The sequence below is a fragment of the Solanum dulcamara genome, chromosome 10 (assembly GCF_947179165.1).
Source record: "Solanum dulcamara chromosome 10, daSolDulc1.2, whole genome shotgun sequence".
Taxonomy (NCBI): domain Eukaryota; kingdom Viridiplantae; phylum Streptophyta; class Magnoliopsida; order Solanales; family Solanaceae; genus Solanum; species Solanum dulcamara.
This window is the reverse complement of record NC_077246.1, coordinates 16149326-16160163: the sequence shown is the minus strand read 5'-3', so window position 1 is coordinate 16160163 and position 10838 is coordinate 16149326.

The window sequence follows — 10838 nt, the reverse complement described above, 5'->3', positions numbered from 1 at the left end:
AGGAATAGTCCAACTACCCTATCTACAAAGAATAGGTTTGTTCTAAGTCATGGCCAGTAAGCAGTCATATCACATAGATGATTGCATTCTTCCCTATTAATATACAAATATGCATACAGGGGCGTAATTTAGCAAATATGTGAAGCACATATGGGGAAACAACCATTACCTACCTCAAAATCAAGCTTTGATAAATCAAAAGTGCAAGAGTTCTCCCTTTCTGAATTCGTTTAGCTTGTTCTTGGTCTAAAAATAGTAAAATACATATAAAGGATCAATACAAGGGTCTAATTTGCATGAATTATAATATAATTCCCTTCTTAGGACAAACACATGTTCATAATCCCCATCTAGGGTTATTTTCTACCATTAGTTTTAGGCAAAAAATGTCACGACCTAAGCCTAGGGCCTAGACGTGATATGACGAATAAGGAACCCGAAAGTACCTCAAACAAGCCTCTTAGCATTCACTTAGACTTTTATAGGTAATGACAATAAGTAAACAAGTAGAAATCATAATAGTAAATCTTCAACTTACATATATCTAACAATACCTCTAACTTTTAGATTTAACGGGGCTAAGACAAGTCCCTAGTTCACCCTTAATCATAATAAAAAGAAATGCCATAGTAAGTGTCTAAAGATCTCAACATATCATAAGCTAGAAATATAAAGAAGTATTGTTCCTGGAATATGAGAACTCATCAAAAGTAGTCTTCAAACAAAATCTCAACTAGCCACGTAAAGGAGAACGAGGAGGAGCACCGAACCCTGCATGGTGATATCATGTATGCAAAAGAGTATGCGATAGTACTTTGAATGTACTATGTATGTAAGCATACATGAATATTGAGGAAATATTAAAATATTTATGTAATATGAAACATAATGCAATGAATGCATAATCAATCATATAGATATTCTTTAAAATATTTATTTAGTGGGGAAATGACCATAACCAACATTTAAGACCATGCGAGCTATTACATCGAATCCAACAAAATCCCCTACATTGGCCGGGGAGACTACTTTCCGGGTAGAACTCCATCAACTTTATTCATCTCTTTAACTTTAACTTTAAAGGCTTTCATGGATCCATTAGCCTAAGCCTACAAGGGATTCTATGTTGGCACATAGTTAATGAGACAAGGGGTTGCTATTAGAATTTTCTTACCGAATCCCACCTCAATCCTCAATGACTCATTCGGTGCTAAGTCAATCCCATAAAATAGTTTAATACTTCAAAGTATTCATAGCATATAACTTAAGAATTCAAAACATGATATTCGGTAGAATAGCTCATTAAAATATTTTGTGATTCAAATATGCAAGAATTATCCTTATAGCATAAAGAATCTATCATTCATAGCATTTCATCATTCTTTTATTTTATAATACTCCCTTTTTATCATGCACATTTCTTTCATAAACATTCATTTAGAGTCAAAGTTTTTAAGTCAAACTTCATTGAAAACATAGTAAAACTAGGTGGGTTCAAATCACTTCAACTTGCAAACATGTATGTAAATGAATATGCATAAATACTTTGAAATCCATTAATTAAAAATCATGATTTAAACAACCCACCATAAATTTTAAGAACCTTTAAAGAGATAAATAGATAAATTACTTGCAAAGCATCAATTCATACATATGAAATTATGTTGCATCAAAATACATCAATAATCATTAGTTTAACCATGATTCATACTATTAAGTAAAAACAAGAGTTACTATAAGAAAATATTACTTGAAATCAGGAAATTTAGTTGGAAAAGGTTTGGACTACATGGGTGGAAGAACCCATGGATAAACACCCGAATAACTTAGAATAAAGCTTAAAGAAAATAAACATAATTTATCATATAATCAAAATACTTTAGGCATGAGAGTGGAAGGAATACTATCATTGAATCATTACATACCTCGAATCCGAAGCGTTACTCAGAATTGAAAGACTTAATAAATACTCTTGAATTCTATCATTTTCTCCTCGCCGGAGCATTTTGTGTACTACTCAGAGTATATGAATCACCGGAATAGTATTTTTATACTACTATGAACTAAAACTATATTTTGAGAATGAGTAAAGAAGTGTATAGAGAGAAGAGTTGCTTGTAAAAGCTTGATGAATAAAATGATGAAATAAGGTAGGTATTTATAGGTGTGAAGAAGGGACCTAACAATAATTAAAATAGTTATAAAGAAAAATCTAAAAATTTAATGGAAGATTGTTATGTCATGGGTGATGTCAAATAGAGGACCATTGATTTCATATGTGATGTCAAATGGATCTAGATCTTTCCATGGTTGGTGAGATAAACCTTCTTTTAATGGAATACCCTATTTTGGAGCTGCGTTTGAAAAACATAACTTCCTCATTAGGATTTGGGGTTTACATATGAATTGTTGCTCTAGAAGTCTACTTTCATATCATTTAAGAATCAACCGATTTGGAGCATCCTACAGTGAGATATGATTTTTCTTCTACAAACTCTCTATTTCGCCACAACACCATGTCTTGCAAGAATTAATTTATTTGACCAATTTAAACTCTGAAACTTAAAATATGGTCTTCACAAAAGTTGTCGGTCCAAACTTTCAACCGGAACTTCTTCATAGGTCAAGTCTTCTTCAACATTCACTACTGTCAAAGGAACAATGGAATTAGGATCACCCACACATTTTCTCAACATAGACACATGGAACAACGGATGAACCATGGCCATTTCCAATGGCAACTCCAACTCATATGCAACCTTGCCAACACGTCTCACGATTCTATAAGGCCTTACATACCTAGGGTTCAATTTCCCTTTCTTACAAATCAAACCACACCCTTCATGTGTGAAACCTTCAGATACACCCAATCGTCCATATTAAACTCAAGATCCCTTCTTCTAGTGTCAGAATTAGACTTTTGATGACTTTGAGCTATCTTTAACCTTTCTGTAATGATATTCACCTTCTCTAAAGCATCAAGTACCTAATCGGGGTCCAACAAGATCATCTCACCTACTTTGAACCAACCAACCGGGGATCTACATCATCTTCTATACAAAACCTCAAACGACGCCATCTTAATACTTGAGTGGTAACTATTATTATAGGAAAACTTGATGAGCGGTAGATGATCATCCCAATTTCCTTTAAACTCCAACACGCAAGCCCTTAACATATCCTCTAGTATTTGAATTGTCTTTTTAGCTTGCCCATCCGTTTGAGGATGGAATACGTTGCTCAATTTTACCTTAGTACCGAGGCCCTTTTGAAATGATCTCCAAAAGTGAGAAGTGAATTAAGTACCATGATCCAAAATAATAGATAATGTCACACTATGCAACCTCACCAACTCCCGAATATACAACTTGGCATAGTCTTCGGCTCTATAGGAAGTCTTAACCAGTAGGAAGTGAGCCAACTTAGTCATTCTATCAATAATTACCCAAATCGAATCATGACGTTTCCAGTTATAAGGCAAACTCACTGTAAAATCCATATTCACATCTTTCCACTTCCAAGTAGGGATTTCAATGTCTTGGTCTAGTACACCCTGCCTCTGATGTTCGGCCTTCACTTGTTGGCAATTCGGACATTCATACACGAACCTTGCTATGTCCTTCTTCATGCTACCCCACAAATAGAACTCTTTTAAGTCTCGGTACATTTTCTTCGAACTGGGATGAATGGAGTATGTAGAATTATGAACCTCCATCAAGATCAAACTCCTTAGACCATCAACATCCGAAACACATAGCTGACCTTGGTAGTATAGCACCCCATATCCCCCTTGGGAAAAGACCTCTATCTTCTTTCCTTCACCAACTTCTTTAACTCGATAAACGTCGGGTCAAGATCTTGCTTTGATTTAACGTCCACCACCAAAGAGGATTCAGACCTATTTTGAACAACCATACCACCACCATAGGTATCACACAACTTCACCCCTAATCTAGCCAACCGGTGAACATCTTTCACCAACTCCCTCTTCCCTTTATCCACATGGGCTGCACTCCCCATAGACACTCTACTAAGTGCATCGGCAACCACATTGGCTTTACCCGGATGATAGTGCACACTTATGTCATAGTTCTTAAGGAGTTCTAGCCACCTCTTTTGCCTTAGATTAAGGTCCTTTTGGGTGAACACATATTGAAGAATTTTATGATCGGTATACACATCCACATGCACCCCATAGAGGTAATGCCTCCAAATATTTAGAGCAAAAACAACGGCCGCCAATTCAAGGTCATGGGTAGGGTAGTTATGCTAATGCACCTTTAATTATCTAGAAGCATAGGCTATGACCTTGCCATTTTGCATTAAGACACAACCTAAACCAATCTTTGAAGCATCACAATAAACTACAAACCCTTCTAATCCTTCTGGTAGAGTCAAAATAGGAGCGGAGGTAAGATGATCTTTCAAGGTCTGGAAACTCTTCTCACACTCATCCGTCCATATGAATTTGGTTTTCTTTTGGGTCAATTTTATCATAGGAGATGAGATGGAAGAAAACCCTTCGATGAACCTTCTATAGTACCCGGCTAGACCCAAGAAGCTCCTAATATCTAAAGGAGACAACGGTCTAGGCCAATTCTTGACTTCTTTCATTTTCATAGGATCAAGCTTGATCCCATCATTGGACACTATGTGACCAAGAAATGCCACCTCCTTCAACTAAAATTCACACTTACTAAATTTTGCAAATAATTGCTTATCCCTCAATGTTTGAATCACAACTCTCAAGTGATTTTCATGTTCTTCCTTACCCCAAGAGTAAATCAAAATATCATTAATGAAGACCACCACAAAAGTATCAAGGTAAGGTTTAAACACCCTATTCATCAAGTCCATGAATGCCGCCGGCGCATTTATCAACCCAAAACTCATCACCACAAACTCGAAGTGACCATAGCTTATTTGGAAAGCCTTTTTGGAAATGGCACACTCTCTCACCCGTAGTTGGTGATATCCGGACCAAAGGTCAATCTTGGAGAAGTGACTTTTCCCTTGTAATTGATCAAATAAATCATCTATTCTAGGGAGTGGGTACTTATTCTTAGTGGTCATCTTATTTAATTATTGATAGTCTATGCACATTCGAAGTGACCTATCCCTCTTTCTCACAAATAACACGGGATCACCCCATGGAGAAATACTTGGTCTTATGAACCCCTTTTCTAACATATCATTTAATTGTTCCTTCAACTCTTTCAATTCTACCAGGGCCATCCGATAAGGAGGAATAGAGATAGGTTGGGTATCGAGGAGGAGATCAATACAAGAATCAACTTCCCTTTTGGGAGGGACACAGGGAAGGTCATCAAAAAAGATATCGGGGAACTCATTGACTATGGGAACTGACTCAAGATGAGGACTTTTGGAGTCGATATCCCTAACCCTCATAATGTGGTAACTACAACCCTTAGAAATCATATTTTGAGCCTTAAGATAAGAAATGAACTTTTTTTTATGAAAATTTTATATTATACATAACAAAAAGATAGTACAAAGAGGGGGACATAGAAAACCTTACCTTCGAAAATAATAATATGAATGATAACTACTGAGAGGACTCCAATCGATACAATGCGACTAAGAAGAGTAAGTATACAAAACTAGTCCTATTCAACTAAGGTACATTCGAACCTAGTTAAATTGAAGAAAATCAAGTATACGTAACTTCCATTTGTATGGATCGAGATCGGTCATGTCTTCTGTGTTGCTCGACTAACGTTTTTGAGTATCCATTCGAGCTTTAACTTCTTGGGATCTACAGATGCTGGTTCCCTAAATCTAGGATCAGCCTCACAACTCCAACACAAGGCTCAAGGTCAGTACAACTAAACCATGAGACACACAACAGTGACCAAAATTGAAAACTAGTTTCTTTTTTATGGTCGTTGAGTGTAGCTCCAAGTATTGGATGTTGTATGGCTGGTCTGGATTCTTGTCGCTATAGAAACAAGCAAAACCATCTGCTGCTCCTGTAATTTCTGAGTTCCCAAGGTACTTTGTTTTTGCCCGGTAACTTAAGCTCATGTTAGATCTTGTTGGAGTTTAAGACGATGTATTTTGTTGATGAACACACCATATAAGACCTAATAAACAAGTTCCATTTTGTTAGATTTCGGAGTTTTGCCAAAAAGCTGTGAATCAGCTTTTGTGAATGCTGAAGATGCTGAAAAGGAAGTAAGTTGTGATCCAGTTTGTTGGAATTATTGATGCTGAAGAAGGTGCAACTTGTTGGAGACATGTTGCTACTGAAGAGGTGCTGGAGAATAGCCATGTAGTGAAGAAATAAACTTACCCTTCACCACCGAATCACGACTCTCTCATTCAATAACAGACTCATTTGGAAATTAGAACTTGACTCAATAAGTCCTACAATCTATAGAAGCATAAGATGTATGTAATCAATCCATCCCAAGAACGGCATTGAAATCTACCATGTCAAACTCAATGAGATCACAAGGAATAACTTTATGCAAGATAGACATGGGACAACCCCCATAGACCTTTCTAGCAATAACCGACTCACCAATGGGCTAGACACCAAATAGGGCTCTAATAATATGTCGGGCAATACATCAAACCTATTAGCAAGGAATGGAGTAACAAATGATAAATTTACACTCGTATCCAATAGTGCATACGCATCAAAAGCAAATACCTTTAACATACCGGTAAAGACATTGGGTGTGTCCTCAACCTTTCATCTCCCATTCGGTGCTAAGTCAATCCCACAAAATAGTTTAATACTTCAAAATATTCATAGCATATAGCTTGAGAATTCAAAACATGATATTCGGTAGAATAGCTCATTAAAATATTTGGTGATTCAAATATGCAAGAATTATCCTTATAGCATAAAGAATCCATCATTCATAGCATTTTGATCATTCTTTTATTTTATAAGACTCACTTTTTATCATGCACATTTCTTTCATAAATATTCATTTAGAGTCAAAGTTTTTAAGTCAAACTTCATTGAAAACATAGTAAAACTAGGTGGGTTCAAATCACTTCAACATGCAAACATGTATGTAAATGAATATGCATAAATACTTTGAAATCCATTAATTAAAAATCATGCTTTAAACAACCCACCATAAATTTTAAGAACCTTTAAAGAGATAAATAGATAAATTACTTGCAAAGCATCAATTCATACATATGAAATCATGTTACATCAAAATACATCAATAATCATTAGTTTAACCATAATTCATGTTATTAAGTAAAAATAAGAATTACTATAAGAAAATATTACTTGAAATCAAGAAATTTAGTTGAAAAAGGTTTGGACTACATGGGTTGAAGAACCCATGGATAAACACCCGAATAACTTAGAGTAAAGCTTAAAGAAAATAAACATAATTTATCATATAATCAAAATACTTTAGGCATGAGAGTGGAAGGAATACTATCATTGAATCATTACATACCTCGAATCCGAAGCATTACTCAGAATTGAAAGACTTAATAAATACTCTTGAATTCTATCATTTTCTCCTCGCCGGAGCATTTTGTGTACTACTCAGAGTATATGAATCACCGGAATAGTATTTTTATACTACTATGAACTAAAACTATATTTTGAGAATGAGTAAAGAAGTGTATAGAGAGAAGAGTTGCTTGTAAAAGCTTGATGAATAAAATGATGAAATAAGGTAAGTATTTATAGGTGTGAAGGAGGGACCTAACAATAATTAAAATAGTTATAAAGAAAAATCTAAAAATTTAATGAAAGATTGTGATGTCATGGGTGATGTCAAATAGAGGACCATTGATTTCATAGGTGATGTCAAATGGATCTAGATCTTTTCATGGTTGGTGAGATAAACCTTCTTTTAATGGAATACCCTATTTTGGAGCTGCGTTTGAAAAACATAACTTCCTCATTAGGATTTGGTGTTTGCATATGAATTGTTGCTCTAGAAGTCTACTTTCATATCATTTAAGAATCAACCGATTTGGAGCATCCTACAGTGAGATATGATTTTTCTTCTACAAACACTCTATTTCATTACAACACCATGTCTTGCAAGAATTAATTTATTTGACCAATTTAAACTCCGAAACTTAAAATATGGTCTTCACAAAAGTTTTAGGTAATGATGTTCAAGTTATTTATAAATTTGAATCACCTAATTTGGACCAACCGATTAAACGTTATGCCCAAATTTCTTATCTGTAATAGGAAGGTTGACTAGTTTTTTTCTTTTAATTTGCTTTTCCTTTTCTAGGTTGTTGTCACGACTTAATTTCTCGAGTCACGATGACACATACTATAACTCACTAGTAGGTAAGTCAACTCGTAATTCAGAATAGCTAGTAATATATTTAAGGGTAGAACTAAACAAGAATAAGTAATTCTAATATAAACAGAATAATTCAGCGAAAGACAAAACCAAAATGGATATATATACAATTGATTCCCTCCTAGAACCTGAAAGTCACTAGTACAAAGCTATCTAACAAGAGAGTACAAGTCCCAAAACTGGACCATAGAAACTGAAATGTCTCAAAATGCAAAAGACTAGTCAATATATATGAATGAAGATAGAAATAGTACAAAACGCTATGTGCTCACCCCATCTCTAGATTAGACTGTTGTAGGCTCGATATCAATGCTGGACACTGGTGCTCGGACCTACATCAAGAAAAAAATACAGAGTGTAGTATGAGTACCAAAATAATAGGTACCTAATCGGCATCGTAGGCCTACTAAGGTTGAAAAGTAAAGGCAATATGAAAAGAAGGAATAGAGAAAAACATAGGTCAATGAGCAAAAAGCTAGAAAGTAATAATGAGATGCACACGAGTGTATAAAGGACTAATTGAAGTAATCTACAAACTAAACTACACCTAACTGGACTCCCATAAGCCTACAAGGTATACCGGTGTGCAAGTTAAAATAAAACCCAAACGGACCCCCATATGCTTGAGGAGTACACAGAATAACTATGACTAAAGAGAACTAAATCTGGGGACTCAAAACTAGAGTGTACCGAACCAGAACCTCAACCAACACCAGTAGAATATGACTGAACAGAGGTCGAACCTTGCACTGGATGCTCCCCGAAAGTATCCAAGTAACCAACTGCAAGAACCAAGTAACTGAGGCCGGATCTCTAACTGGATGCTCTATATGATTATTCGAGTGATCGAGGCTAGAGCTTGAATCTGGATGCTTTTTTTAAATATCAATAAGGTTGAAGCCTAAGCATAAATTTGGATGCCCAGCAAAAGTGCCAATGTAGTTGCTGAAGGAATACCAATCGATCCATAATTATAACATCCATGTAACACCATCCACAATTAGCTAATCAATGCAATTTTCGAGTTTGAATCCACAACTAACCTATGATAAGGGAATGAAATCGGTGTTGCCGGCGTAACTCGCAAAATAGTAGAATCAAAAAAATAAGTTCAAACTATCGTCGGAGCAAGCGCATCACCTAGATAAGGCTCAACTATCAGAAAGTCTAATATACCAGTCTACAGGGATCTAAGACGAACCGACATCGGGGCAAAACTAAGACCTATCGGATCCGAATCATGCAGTTTTAAGGTAAGCACTAGTCAAATCTAGCTAAGGCTGAAAATACTTCCAATAAATAGTAAACAAGTATAAAAATAATCCACATAGTATAGAGGATAAAATAACAGTACAAGGTATGCACACAGTTACCCGATAATTCCCGAAGTAAGCCTAAAACATAAATTCTAACCACCTGTGCATAATTCAATAGTTACCCAACCCAAATTCCAACTAATCAACATGCAATCATATTCTCAATCCGAATCTAAAGGAAGAGAAATCATAGCCTACTTGTAGGCCAAACACGCACTCTCCAAACTACTCAGGTCGATCTTTTCCCTTTCGAATGGCATCGGATCACTACCAGGCTGTCAAAAATAGAATTACAATGTTTCTACAGTTGTTTAGACACTAAATACACATAAAATGGAGATGGAGCAATTTTAGAGTCAATAACGAAAATGTGGGACCTGTGCTGGAAATTCTGGACTTAACCCAAAAAATAGGGCCTAATAAGTTCCCGAGCTCATGTACCAAAATGGAACACAATTCAGAGATCAAAAACATCATAATATCAACATGCAACCAAAATTCGAATTTTCTCAAGAACTAGAAATGGGACATCAGCTGAAATTTTATGGAAGTAGGAGGTCTACAGTGAATTCCAACAATACCACGACGTTATCTGTAATGACCCGTTATGTCATTTTGAAAACGAGTCCTCTTTGTTTCATAAAAAACCCTTCTATAAATGTAAATTAGAAATTTTGGACTATACAGTAACTACAGTTAATTATCTGATGATTGATTTTAGATAATTAATTTAGTTGGTGAGCTAAATTCTTAATTTATTTAATACCTTATACCACTTAGTCCATATAAGTTAGTAAATTTTAGTATTGTTAATTTATAATTATTATACAAAACAAATTATCCTAGAACGTGACTTCGTGAAGCATCGACAACGAAGATACAACTTCCTGCTAAGCGAATTTCAATTTAGCTTCAAATTTGTCATGTAAGCACTAATATTTGCTGGCTTCTTGCTTCAATTATATACTAAAATATAGTTGGCTAAGAAAATTAAAGTGCCGCACTATAGCATTTTTTTGTTTGGAGTTTCGAGGGGAGAAGATTTTTTATTTTTCATTATTAACTAAAGGATTGTTGAGAATTAATGGTTAGCTAATTAGTGGTTAATGATTGCAGAATGATTATGGTGCCATTAGTTGGTTTTAGGGTCATGTGTTGTAGTGTTTTAAACTCGGAAAAAATTAAGATTTTGGGT